Source organism: Arachis stenosperma, chromosome 2 (genome assembly GCF_014773155.1).
Source record: "Arachis stenosperma cultivar V10309 chromosome 2, arast.V10309.gnm1.PFL2, whole genome shotgun sequence".
Taxonomy (NCBI): Eukaryota; Viridiplantae; Streptophyta; class Magnoliopsida; order Fabales; family Fabaceae; genus Arachis; species Arachis stenosperma.
Genome location: NC_080378.1, coordinates 43,754,729 through 43,768,067, shown reverse-complemented (window position 1 = coordinate 43,768,067; position 13,339 = coordinate 43,754,729). Strand labels below are relative to the sequence as shown.

Genomic DNA, 13,339 nt, shown 5'->3' with positions numbered 1-13,339 from the left:
TGATTCTCCTAGTTAAGTATGATGATTCTTGAATACAGCTACTTATTGAGTCTTGGCCGTGGCCCAAAGCACTCTGTCCTCCAGTATTACCACCGGATACATACATGCCACAGACACATAATTGGGTGAACCTTTTCAGATTGTGACTCAGCTTTGCTAAAGTCCCCAATTAGAGGTGTCCAGGGTTCTTAAGCACACTCTTTTTGCCTTGGATCACAACTTTATTTCTTTCTTTTTCTTTTCTTTTTCTTTCTCCCTTTTTTTTCGTTTTTTTCCTTCTTTTTTTTTGTATTCACTGCTTTTTCTTGCTTCAAGAATCATTTTTATGATTTTTTAGATCCTCAGTAACATGTCTCCTTTTTCATCATTCTTTCAAGAGCCAACAATTTTAACATTCATGAACCACAAATTCAAAAGACATATGCACTGTTCAAGCATACATTCAGAAAACAAAAAGTATTGCCACCACATCAAACTAATTAAGCTAGTTTTAAAGATGAATTTGAAATCCTGTACTTCTTGTTCTTTTGTGATTAAAAATAGTTTTCATTTAAGAAAGGTGATGGATTCATAGGACATTCATAACTTTAAGGCATAGACACTAAGACACTAATGATCACAAGACACAAACATGGACAAACATAAGCATTAATTTTCGAAAAATAGAAAATAAAGAACAAGGAAATTAAAGAACGGGTCCACCTTAGTGATGGCGGCTCTTTCTTCCTCTTGAAGATCCTATGGAGTGCTTGAGCTCCTCAATGTCTTTTCCTTGTCTTTGTTGCTCCTCCCTCATGATTCTTTGGTCTTCTCTAATTTCATGGAGGATGATGGAGTGTTCTTGATGCTCCACCCTTAGTTGTCCCATGTTGGAACTCAATTCTCCTAGGGAGGTGTTTACTTGCTCCCAATAGTCTTGTGGAGGAAAGTGCATCCCTTGAGGCATCTCAGGGATCTCTTGATGAGAGGGGTCTCTTGTATGCTCCATCCGTTTCTTGGTGATGGGCTTGTCCTCATCAATGGGGGTATCTCCTTCTATGTCAACTCCAACTGAATAACAGAGGTGACAAATGAGATGAGGAAAGGCTAGCCTTGCCAAGGTGGAAGACTTGTCCGCCACTTTATAGAGTTCTTGGGCTATAACCTCATGAACTTCCACTTCTTCTCCAATCATGATGCTATGAATCATGATGGCTCGGTCTAGAGTAACTTCGGACCGGTTGCTAGTGGGAATGATTGAGCGTTGAATGAACTCCAACCATCCTCTAGCCATGGGTTTGAGGTCATGCCTTCTCAATTGAACCGGCTTGCCTCTTGAATCTCTCTTCCATTGTGCGCCCTCTTCACATATAATTGTGAGGACTTGGTCCAACCTTTGATCAAAGTTGACCCTTCTTGTGTAAGGATGTTCATCTCCTTGCATCATGGGCAAATTGAATGCCAACCTTACACTTTCCGGACTAAAATCCAAGTATTTCCCCCGAACCATAGTAAGATAATTCTTTGGATTCGGGTTCATACCTTGATCATGGTTCTTTGTGATCCATGCATTGGCATAGAACTCTTGAACCATCAAGATTCTGACATGTTGAATGGGGTTGATGAGTACTTCCCAACCTCTTCTTCGGATCTCATGGTGGATCTCCGGATATTCACCCTTTTTGAGTGAAAAGGGGACCTCGGGGATCACCTTCTTCAAGGCCACAACTTCATAGAAGTGGTCTTGATGCACCCTTGAGATGAATCTCTCCATCTCCCATGACTCGGAGGTGGAAGCTTTTGCCTTCCCTTTCCTCTTTCTAGAGGTTTCTCCGGCCTTGGATGCCATAAATGGTTATGGAAAAACGAAAAAGCAACGCTTTTACCATACCAAACTTAAAAGGTTTGCTCGTCCTCGAGCAAAAGAAGAAAGAAGAGAGTAGAAGAAGAAGAAATGAGGAAGAGGGAGATGGTGGTGTGTTCGGCCAAAGAGAGGGAGAAGTGGTGTTTAGGTTGTGTGAAAATGAAGGAGTGAAGAAGGGTATTTATAGGAGAGAGGGGAGATGGTGTTCGGCCATTTTGGGTGGGTTTGGGTGGGAAAGTGGTTTGAATTTGAATGGAAGGTTAGGTGGGGTTTTATGAAGGATGGATGTGAGTGGTGAAGAGAAAGATGGGATTTGATAGGTGAAGGGTTTTTGGGGAAGAGGTATTGAGGTGATTGGTGAATGGGGAAAGAAGAGAGAGAGTGGTGGTGGGGTCCTGTGGGGTCCACAGATCCTGTGGTGTCAAGGAAAAGTCATCCCTGCACCAAAAGTTGCTCAAAATCACGTTTTGAGCCTTTTCTGGCGTTAAACGCCGGGCTGGTGCCCATTCCTGGCGTTTAACGCCAGGTTCTTGCCCTTTTCTGGCGTTTAACGCCAGTCTGGTGCCCCTTTCTGGCGTTAAACACCCAGAATGGTGCCAGACTGGGCGTTAAACGCCCAATTGCTAGGCTTACTGGCGTTTGAACGCCAGCAACATCTTCCTCCAGGGTGTGCTGTTTTTCTTCCTGTTTTTCATTTTGTTTTTGCTTTTTTCATTGATTTTGTGACTTCTTATGATCATCAACCTACAAAAAAAACATAAATTAACAAAGGAAAATATATAAAATATAATCATTGGGTTGCCTCCCAACAAGCGCTTCTTTAATGTCAGTAGCTTGACAGATGGCTCTCATTGAGCCTTACAAATGATCAGAGCAATGTGGGAACCTCCCAACACCAAACTTAGAGTTTGAATGTGGGGGTTCAACACCAAACTTAGAGTTTGACTGTAGGGGCTCTGTTTGACTCTGATTTGAGAGAAGCTCTTCAAGCTTCTTCTCCATGGTGACAGAGGGATATCCTTGAGCCTTAAACACAAAGGATTCTTCATTCACTTGAATGATTAGTTCACCTTTATCAACATCAATCACAGCCTTTGCTGTGGCTAGGAAGGGTCTGCCAAGGATGATGGATTCATCCATGCACTTCCCAGTCTCTAGGACTATGAAATCAGTAGGAATGTAATGGTCTTCAACTTTTACCAAAACATTCTCTATAAGTCCATGAGCTTGTTTTCTTGAGTTGTCTGCCATCTCCAATGAGATTCTTGCAGCTTGTACCTCAAAGATCCCTAGCTTCTCCATTACAGAGAGAGGCATGAGGTTCACACTTGACCCTAAGTCACACAGGGCCTTCTTGAAGGTCATGGTGCCTATGGTTCAAGGTATGGAAAACTTCCCAGGATCTTGTCTCTTTTGAGGTAATTCCTGCCTAGACAAGTCATCCAGTTTTTTGGTGAGCAAAGGAGGTTCAGTCTCCCAAGTCTCATTTCCAAATAACTTGTCATTTAGCTTCATGATTGCTCCAAGGTATTTAGCAACTTGCTCTTCAGTGACATACTCATCCTCTTCAGAGGAAGAATACTCATCAAAGCTCATGAATGGCAGAAGTAAATCTAATGGAATCTCTATGGTCTCATTTTGAGCCTCAGATTCCCATGGTTCCTCATTAGGGAACTCATTGGAGGTTGGTGCACGCCCATTGAGGTCTTCCTCAGTGGCGTCCACCTCCTCTCTTTCCTCTCCATATTCGGCCATGGTTATGGCTTTGCACTCTCCTTTTGGATTTTCTTCTGTATTACTTGGGAGAGTACTAGGAGGGAGTTCAGTAACTTTCTTGCTCAGCTGTCCCACTTGTGCCTCCAAATTCCTAATGGAGGACCTTGTTTCAGTCATGAAACTTTGAGTGGTTTTGATTAGATCAGAGACCATGGTTGCTAAGTCAGAGGGGTTCTGCTTAGCATTCTCTGTCTGTTGCTGAGAAGATGATGGAAAAGGCTTGTTATTGCTAAACCTGTTTCTTCCACCATTATTATTATTGAAACCTTGTTGAGGTCTCTCTTGATTCTTCCATGAGAAATTTGGGTGATTTTTCCATGAAGAATTATAGGTGTTTCCATAGGGTTCTCCTATGTAATTCACCTCTTCCATTGAAGGGTTCTCAGGATCATAAGCTTCTTCTTCAGATGAAGAGATCCTCCAGCAGAGCTATCCAAAGACATCTTGGATAGTTCAGAGAGACCATCATAGAAAATACCTATGATGCTCCATTCAGAAAGCATGTCTGAAGGACATTTTCTGATTAATTGTTTGTATCTTTCCCAAGCTTCATAGAGGGATTCCCCATCCTTCTGTCTGAAGGTTTGGACTTCCACTCTAAGCTTACTCAATTTTTGAGGTGGAAAGAACTTTGCCAAGAAGGCATTGACTAGCTTTTCCCAAGAGTCCAGGTTTTCTTTAGGTTGAGAGTCCAACCATATTCTAGCTCTGTCTCTTACAGCAAAAGGGAATAGCATCAGTCTGTAGACCTCAGGGTCAACCCCATTAGTCTTGACTGTGTCACAGATTTGCAAGAATTCAGCTAAGAACTGATGAGGATCTTCCAATGGAAGTCCATGGAACTTGCAATTCTGTTGCATTAGAGAAACTAATTGAGGCTTAAGCTCAAAGTTGTTTGCTCCAATGGCAGGGATAGAGATGCTTCTCCCATAGAAGTCGGGAGTAGGTGCAGTAAAGTCACCCAGCACCTTCCTTGTATTGTTGGCATTGTTGTTGTTTTCGGCTGCCATGGCTTCTTCTTCCTTGAAGATTTCTGTTAGGTCCTCAATAAAGAGTTGTGCCTTAGCTTCTCTTAGTTTTCGCTTCAAGGTCCTTTCAGGTTCAGGGTCAGCTTCAACAAGAATGCCTTTGTCTTTGTTCCTGCTCATATGAAGAAGAAGAGAACAAGAAAATATGGAATCCTCTATGTCACAGTATAGAGATTCCTTGAGGTGTCAGAGGAAAAGAAAATTAGAAGGCAGAAGTAGAAAATTCGAACTTATCAAAGAAGATAGAGTTCGAATTTTGCATTAAGGGATAGTGTTAGTCCATAAATAGAAAGATGTGAGAAGAAGGGAAGTAATTTTCGAAAATTAAGTGAAAGATTTTGAAAACATTTTGAAAAACACTAATTGATTCTCAAAAACTAAGAATAGAAAAAGAATCAAGTGATTTTTGAAAAAGATTTTGAAATTAGAAGTTAAAAAGATATGATTGAAAACTATTTTGAAAAAGATGAGGTTGAGAAGATATGATTGGTAAAAAAAATGTGATTGAGGAGATATGATTTGAAAACAAATTAAAAAAAAAATTTGATTTTAAAATTAATGACTTGCCTAACAAGAAAAGATATGATTCAAACATTAAACCTTTCTCAACAGAAAAGGCAACAAATTTGAGATGTTCAATCAAATCATTAATTGTTAGTAAGTATCTTTGAAAAAGGAAAGAAATTGATTTTGAAAACATTTGATTGAAAAGATATGATTTGAAAAAGATTTGATTTTGAAAAACTTTGAAAACTTGAGAAAAAATTGATTTGAAAACAAAATTCTTCCCCCTTTGCCATCCTGGCGTTAAACGCCCAGAATGGTGCACATTCTGGCGTTTAACGCCCAAAATGCACCCTTTTTGGGCGTTAAACGCCCAACCAGGTACCCTGGCTGGCGTTTAAACGCCAGTCTGTCTTCTTCACTGGGCATTTTTGAATGCCCAGCTTTTTCTGTATACTTCCTCTGCAGTATGTTCTGAATCTTCAATTCTTTGTATTATTGACTTGAAAAGACACAAATTAAAAATATTTTTGGATTTTTAATAATCAAAATGCAATAAGAATCAAATAACAATGCATGCAAGACACCAAACTTAGCAGTTTGTATACTACTGACACTATATGAGACGCATAAACACTCAAGCCAAAAGAATTCAAAGATCAGAGTAAGAAATCATCAAGAATTACTTGAAGATCCTTAAGATACATGAATGAATGCATGCAATTGACACCAAACTTAAGATGAGACACTAGACTTTAAGCAAGAAACATCAAATATTTTTGGTTTTTATGATTTTGTGATTTTTTTGTGTTTTTTTTTTTCGAAAATTAAGTGGAAAAAGATATCAAAATTCTTAATGAGAATTCCAGGAATCAGTGCAATGCTAGTCTAAGACTCCGGTCCAGGAATTAGACATGGCTTCACAGCCAGCCAAGCTTTCAAAGAAAGCTTCGGTCCAAAACACTAGACATGGCCAAAGGCCAGCCAAGCCTTAGCAGATCACTGCTCCAAAAGCAAGATTGATAAAAATCATCAAGCTCTTGTGATGATAAGTTGAAGCCTCGGTCCAATGAGATTAGACATGGCTTCTCAGCCAGCCAGATTTCAACAAATCATCATGAAACTCTAGAATTCACCTTCAAGAATTTCGAAAAAAAATACCTAATCTAAGCAACAAGATGAACCGTCAGTTGTCCATACACAAACAATCCCCGGCAACGGCGCCAAAAACTTGGTGCGCGAAATTGTGATCACTACAACTTCGCACAACTAACCAGCAAGTGCACTGGGTCGTCCAAGTAATACCTTACGTGAGTAAGGGTCGATCCCACGGAGATTGTTGGTATGAAGCAAGCTATGGTCACCTTGTAAATCTCAGTCAGGCAGACTCAAATGGGTATAGTGATAAACGAATAAAGCATAAAGATAAAGATAGAGATACTTATGTAATTCATTGGTAAGAGCTTCAGATAAGCGTATGAAGATGCCTTCCCTTCCGTCTCTCTGCTTTCCTACTGTCTTCATCCAATCCTTATTACTCCTTTCCATGGCAAGCTTATGCAAGGGTTTCACCGTTGTCAGTGGCTACTGATGTGTGGAAAACGATCCAACACAAAACTCACCGGCAAGTGTACCGGGTCGCATCAAGTAATAATAACTCACATGAGTGAGGTCGATCCCACAGGGATTGAAGGATTGAGCAATTTTAGTTTAGTGGGTGGTTTAGTCAAGCGAATCAAGTTTTGGTTGAGTGATTTGTGTTTATCAGAAATTAAATGACAGTAAATGTAAAGGGGGAAGGGAGAAATGCAGTAAAATAAAGAACAGAAGAGTAAAAGTGCAGAAACTTAAAGAGCAAGAAAGTAAATGACTGAAACTTAAAGTGCAAGAAACTTAAATTGCAGTAACTTAAATGGCAAGAAAGATAAATTGCTGAATGTAAAGGGGAATTGAGGAATGGGATTGCAGGATCTAAACAAGAAGAAGTAAATTGTAGTAAAGAAGGTAGCAGAAATGAATTGGATGCAAACAGGAAATTTAAATAGCAAGGAAATTAAAGTGCAGTAAAGGTTCACAGAGGAACCAAAAGTGATCTCAGGATCCCAAGGGCTTAGGTAGCAGAGCCTAAAACCCAATTTCCTTCCCAGATCTGAAGTTACTAAGCAATTGACAGAAAATTAAAGATGAAGCAGTAGAAGAACAGAATTTGGATTGAATTATGCAGAAAATATAATGCAAAGAGTTTGAATGGGAATTGGGACAGAATTTCCCCAATTTCACACACCCAATACTCAGAAAACAGAAGAGGAGAATTGCCCAAGGGAATTGAGGAAGGAGATCAAGCAATTCTCCTTTGATCCTCTTGGTGCTCGGACAAATCTCTCAAGAAAGCTCAAAAAAATTCAAAAATTCAGAATGAAAGCCAAAATTGCAAAGCTCAAAAGTAAAGGTAGCTAAAAGTCCCAATTACATCAAACTAAGTCCTATTTATACACTTTCTATTCTTGGATGATGGGATTTGGATGGGCTTTTGGATTGGTGAAGAAATGAATTCAAATCAATTTTTAATTTGAATTTTGGCCCAAAAACCACTCCCAGGAGGCTGCCCTGCCCTTGTGGATGGCAGGGCAGAAAATTGATGCTTGGTGCTTGGAGTTGGTGCGGCCATGTGCGATTCTGGTGCGAGTTGGTGCGTGTCTGGCATGAGCTTGGTGCGCCAGAGGCTGCCCTGCCCGCGCCAAGGGCAGGGCGGGAGAGCTGCTGCGCCAGAACGTGATGCGTGCTTGCGCTTGGTGCTGCCAGAATTGAGAAGCGCGCGTGCGCGTGCTGCACGTTGATGCGTGGGACGGCCAGATTTGAGGAGCGCGCGTGCGCGCGAAGCACGTTGACGCGTGGATGCTCCCTGCCCGCGCCAAGGGCAGGGCAGGAATGGTTTGGTGCGCCAGGAAGCAGAGTTGGTGCGCCAAGGTCTTGTGTGTGATGCGCCAATTTCAAATGCTGCCCTGCCCGCGCCAAGGGCAGGGCAAGGTTCCCAATCTCATGGCCCGTGTTCGAATCTGGTGGCTTGCAAACACGCTACTTTTTCTTTTGATTTCTTGGCACGCTATTTGGTCTCAAGGCTTGGCTTCCTCATGGTTCTTGGTTCGAACCTTGTGGCTTGCATGGGAGCTATTTTTCCTTGGATTTCTTTCTCATGGAGCCCGATCCTGCTCTCCACAAGGGCAGGGCAGAGTTTGCTTCTCTTGGCTCCAAGGCACCATTTTGTGCTCTGCCCTTAGAGTGGGCAGGGCAGGGTTGCCTTTGCTTGCTTGGTCACTTGATGCTGCCCTCCTAGAGGGCATTCTGCCCTTGTGGAGGGCAAGGTTGCTTCCCCATTATAATGCGGCACGCCTCCTCTTGATTCGGCCACGCTTTTTCTTTCTTTGGCTACACTTTTTATGCCACGCTTTCCATTTTCTTTTCTTTTCTTCACCTAAAATAAACCAAACAACCACTCAAAGCATCACTAAATTCAAGAGGCTTATAAATCAATTAAAATGCAATTAAAGTTAGCTTAAACCTCATGATTTATCATTAATTTCATGGTGGTTGCTTGATTTAGAGAAGTTGTGCATTTTCACTCCAAATCACTAACTTAGGATGCAAGAAAGTGCATAAATGCTAACAAAACAAGTGAAATTAGCTTGAAAAATGGGTATATGATGACTTGTCATCACAACACCAAACTTAAACCTTGCTTGTCCCCAAGCAAGCATCAAAACTAAGAGTAAATGATATGAAATAAGAAAAGAACATAAATCCTTATTATGCAGATAGCAGAACTTCAATTCATGGGGCATTTATGCAGACAATGACACTCATTTATTGTTGCTGCTGCATAATACACATTTTGCATCCAAGGTTTGCTAAACTTGCTGTTATAAGACTCTCCTTTTGATCACTCCCTTGGTAACTTTTCTTGGTTTACAATGCTTTAACAAGCTTTTTATTTCTTTAAGAGGTTTGGTGTTAAATGTTGCAGCTTAGCCTTTGGCTTCATTTTCTTTTATTTTGCTCAACATCTTTCCACCACAGACACTTAGCTCACTAATTCTTCCTAGGATCATTGATGCCCAGCATCTCTTTGGATCACTAAGTGCTTTGTATCTAAGTTGCTCTTTATTGTGGATTTTCAATTGGCCATCCCAAATCAGTTGATCTAAGTGACCGGGTTTCAAAATACCCCTTAGAATTTACTCATCCAAGCAGATCTCAGTACAAGAACACCACAGGCATTTGTCCTAGGGTCCAAACCATTGGTGTCCAACCTTTATTCTTTGTTTTTCTTGCCATTTTGGCTTTTTCTTTCTTCCTTTTCTTTCTGTTTTTGTTACCAAGGGTGCTTCATTATTGATAAAGGTCTATGTAACAGCAAGCTAACTTATAATTGAATGAGAATGATATCATGCAACATTTATTTCATGAGTTATACATTTAATCAAACACATGTGCCACCACCAACTTCCATTCATACTCATGCAACATTGGATTTTTCTCTTTTCAATTCAAACCAAACTCTTTTATTTAAGCATATGGGAAACAAAGCAATATTTAAATCTGAGTGATGGCTACAAGCATTATGCAGACTTATCATTTTCACAAACAATTTCACTTGCAACTAGCTGAACACTTTAGCAAGGCATATAATGGTTTCCAAATTCAAAATATCACACAGCAGCAAGAGTTAAGTTCAGATACAACCTTTGTAGTTGCAGCCTTTTGATTTTTCTTTCTGCTATGATCCCTTTGAGTCAAAATGCATAGTGTCTTCAATTATTGATTCATGTTCTACATAATCCTCAAAGTTGCTTGCTTCTCAAGCCCTTGATCATATGGTTAGTAAGCATAACTGAGTGTGGTTTCAGGATTTGTTTTGGTGTGTGAACACCAAACTTAATTGTTTTGCCACTGTCTCAGATGTACAAAGTTAACCATATTGGAAACCATGTATCCTTGCTAAAGGTTAATGGAATTAAAGCTAGAAAACAATTTAACAGTTGAGTAATGTGGTTGATTGCTTGGAGTTAGAATCATGCAAGAGGTGAGAATGTATTAAATGATATTTTTGGTGGAACACCAAACTTAGAAGTTTTCATTCTTCCTCAAATTGTTTTGGTGTGCAACACCAAACTTAGCTCCTTGCAATCCATACCAATTACTCAACATTTTTATTGAAAAGTTATGAAAAGAAACTACCTCAGGTTGGGTTGCCTCCCAACAAGCGCTCTTTTATTGTCATTAGCTTGACATTGACCTCCCTTTAGGGTGGTTGAAATTGGTGGTGTCTCAACTTGTCACCCCTCACTGTCAGCTTTCTCTGAGTGCCTTGATGTTCAATCTCCACATGCTCAAAAGAAAGAATCTGGTTGACAGTGTAATAATCTTCTGCTCCCTGCTGTTGGTATATTAACTGCACCTTATCACCCTTAGAAAATCCTTCAGTTGGGATTTTCTTGTTCTTCCACCCTTTGTGAGCCTTTTTCTTATTCTTCACCTTTTTCTTGCTTGTTGATCTTCCCTTCTTGGCAGTTACTTGAGTTGTGATGCCTTCCTTTCTGCTGATCACCCCTGCTTCCTTGTGAATCCCCTTTTCTTCTTGCATCTGTTTGTTTTTTTGTTCCAATTCCTTTTCAGTTGATTGCTTTGGAAGGGGATCATCACTCATTTTGCCTGTTTCTTCATCTTTTTGTTCCTCTGGAAAGACTTTCAGGATGATGCTCTCCTCATGCATCCTCAGAGTTAACTCTCCTTGCTCAATGTCCACAATGGCTCTAGCAGTGGCCAAAAATGGTCGACCAAGTATTATGGAGTCATTTCCATTTTCTGAAGAATCCAGAATCACAAAATCTGCCGGATAAATGAATTTGTCAACCTTAACTAAAAGGTTCTCAATCAACCCCTTAGGATGGACTATTGATTGATCCACCAATTCCAAAGTCATCTCTGTTGGTTTCACCTCCTTTATGCCAAGCTTTTTCACTAGAGAATATGGGATTAGATTTATGCTTGCTCCTAGATCGCACATCCCCTTGTTGATAAACAGGTTCCCAATAGTGCATGGTAGGAAGAATCCTCCAGGATCTTCAAGCTTGGGAGGAAGTCCCTTTTTGATGAGTGCACTACACTCTTCGCTAAGCATCACGGTTTCCTTCTCATTCCAACTTCTTTTCTTGTTGATGAGCTCCTTTAGAAACTTAGCATACAGGGGCATTTGTTCCAAAGCTTCTGCTAAGGGTATGTTGATCTCCAATTTCTTGAAAGTCTCAAGAAATTTGTGGAAGTGCTGATCTTTTCTTTCCTTGTGAAATCTTTGTGGGTAAGGTAGTGGTGGTGTTGAGCTCTTCACCACTTGATGCTGTTCTGGAATGGGTTCCTCCATGATCTTCTTTCCTTTCTTCAGATTCTGTGGCTTGTTATCTTCTTCTGTGAGTTTTTCTGGAGCATTCTTGCTTATCTTATCCTTGTTAATGGCTTCATCCTTCTTTGTTGGCTCAGTGATATCTTCCAGAGGCTTCTTTGTTGCTCCTTGGTTGCCATCTGTTAACACCCTTCCACTTCTCAGTTGCACCACCTTGCATTCTTCCTTTGGGTTGGGAGTGGTATCACTAGGTAGTGAACTTGATGGTTTCTCAACAGAGATCTTCTTAGAGATTTGGCCAATTTGCCTCTCTAAGTTCTTCATGGTAGCTTCTTGATTTTTGTTTGTCAATTCTTGGCTCTTCATTAGTTTCTCCAGGAGTACTTCTAGATTGGTGATTCTCTGTGAATCTTGTGAGGTGGGTTGATTTTGGGGTGTTGATGGGTGAGGATAAGTGTTTTGGTTAGTTGGGTGGTTATTGGGTGGGTATTGGTTAGAATTTGGGTAGTTGTTTTGTGGTTTTCTGTATGAATTTTGGTTAGTGGTTGGCTGGGGGTTGTGGTTTGTGTTTTTCCAATTGTTTTGGCCTGTGTTTCTTTGCCATGGTTGTTGGTTTTGATTGTGATTGTCTCCCCATCTGAGGTTTGGATGATTCTTCCAAGATGGATTGTAAGTCTCTCCATAAACTTCATTTGTTCCCTGATTCTGGTTGTGCAAGTATTGAACCTGCTCTTGTTGTTGCTCCTCTTGAGTTTCTTCATTTTGTACCCAAGTGTTTGGAGGTTGGCTTGTGGTGCTCACTGCTGCCACTTGCAAGCCATCAATCCTCTTAGCCATTTGCTCAAATTATTGTTGGATTTGCTGCTGCATCATCTTGTTTTGAGCTAAGATTGAATTAACTCCTTCCAACTCTATGACTCCTCTTCTCTGTGATGGTTGGCGTTGTCTTTGATGAGCAAAGAAATATTGGTTGTTGGCCACCATATCAATGAGGTTTCGAGCTTCCTCTGTGGTTTTCATGAGTTGTAGAGAGCCTCCGGCAGAGTGATCAAGAGCTTCTTGAGCTTTAAGAGTGAGGCCTTCATAGAAGTTTTGTAGCTTGTCCCACTCAGTGAACATCTCTGGTGGACACTTCCTCAATAGAGCCTTGTATCTCTCCCATGCTTCATATAAGCTCTCGGCCTCCAATTGAGTGAAGGTTTGAACTTCTGTCTTCAACATTAGGACTCTTTGAGGTGGATAGAATTTGGCAAGGAACTTGCTCACCAAGTCATCCCAAGTGTTGATGCTTTCTTTTGGAAAGGTCTCTAGCCATTGAGTTGCTTTATCTCTAAGAGAGAATGGGAAGAGAAGCAACTTATAGCTATCAGGAGGTACACCATTTGTCTTCACTGTATCACAGATTCTCAAAAAGGTGGACAAATGTTGGTTTGGATCCTCCAAAGGTCCTCCTCCGAAAGAACAATTGTTTTGCACCAGAGTTATGAGTTGTGGCTTGAGTTCAAAGTTGTTGGCATTGACATTGGGAGGAAGAATGCTACTCCCACAATGTTTGGCATTAGTAAATGTGTATGAAGCCAAGACTCTTCTCTGTTGGTCATTGTTGGCTCCTCCTCCTGGCTGACTGGTATCTCCTTCCATATCTTGGAATTCCTCCTCAGATTCTTCTTCTTCTCCAACAATATTCTTCCCTCTTTCTGCTCTTCTTATTCTCCGAAGAGTCCTTGGATCAATTTCAGAAATGATAGGAGAGGATCTCCCTATACCTGACATACAAACACACAGCAACAA

At 40.7% G+C, this 13,339-nt stretch overlaps 1 non-coding gene across 1 annotated transcript; it reads left to right on the top strand.

Moving 5' to 3' along the window:
* The first annotated feature begins 4,116 nt into the window (after positions 1 to 4,116).
* LOC130963953 (small nucleolar RNA R71) lies at positions 4,117 to 4,224 on the top strand. The gene has a single exon (XR_009080068.1). It is a non-coding gene; the product is annotated as a small nucleolar RNA R71 (small nucleolar RNA).
* Positions 4,225 to 13,339: the final 9,115 nt, after the last annotated feature.